Raw genomic sequence first — 554 nt, 5'->3', positions numbered from 1 at the left:
TAGTATAAAATAAATAAAAAAAAGGCCTATGTAAAAGTTCGAATAAATCATCCATAGAACTAATGAAACTTCTAAGAGAAACTTAGAGTTACGTTCTAGTCCAGCTAACATTTTTATCTAGCTTATATTTCTTATAAACTAGCTATGTATTGTTTCCCAACATTTTATATACATAAATTTATTATATATTATTCATCTAAAATACTTACAAATTTAAGTATTGTAGTACCTTTTACAAATTCATCGTAACTTATTTTCAATTCAACTTCGACTACAAGTAAAGAAATTTTTTTAACAAAAAACTCCTTGATTGAATTACAGTTCAAAATGATCATCATGAAACTACTTATCCTTCGATTATAATCACTATTGAACGCTGCAAAATTTAACTTTTTTAACTAAATTAAATAGTGACGGTTATCTAACTGTCACAAAAAATGTCTCAAATTAGTCTTGAAAAACAGCAGCGATTCCTAAATGCCGCAGAACATTTTTGCCACTAAAACCAGTTTACCAGCGCCGTTAGTTTCGGCGGTCACTCAACCGCTGCTGTA

This window comes from Arachis ipaensis, chromosome B02, assembly GCF_000816755.2.
Source record: "Arachis ipaensis cultivar K30076 chromosome B02, Araip1.1, whole genome shotgun sequence".
Classification (NCBI taxonomy): domain Eukaryota; kingdom Viridiplantae; phylum Streptophyta; class Magnoliopsida; order Fabales; family Fabaceae; genus Arachis; species Arachis ipaensis.
Note: the sequence above shows the minus strand (reverse complement) of the source record.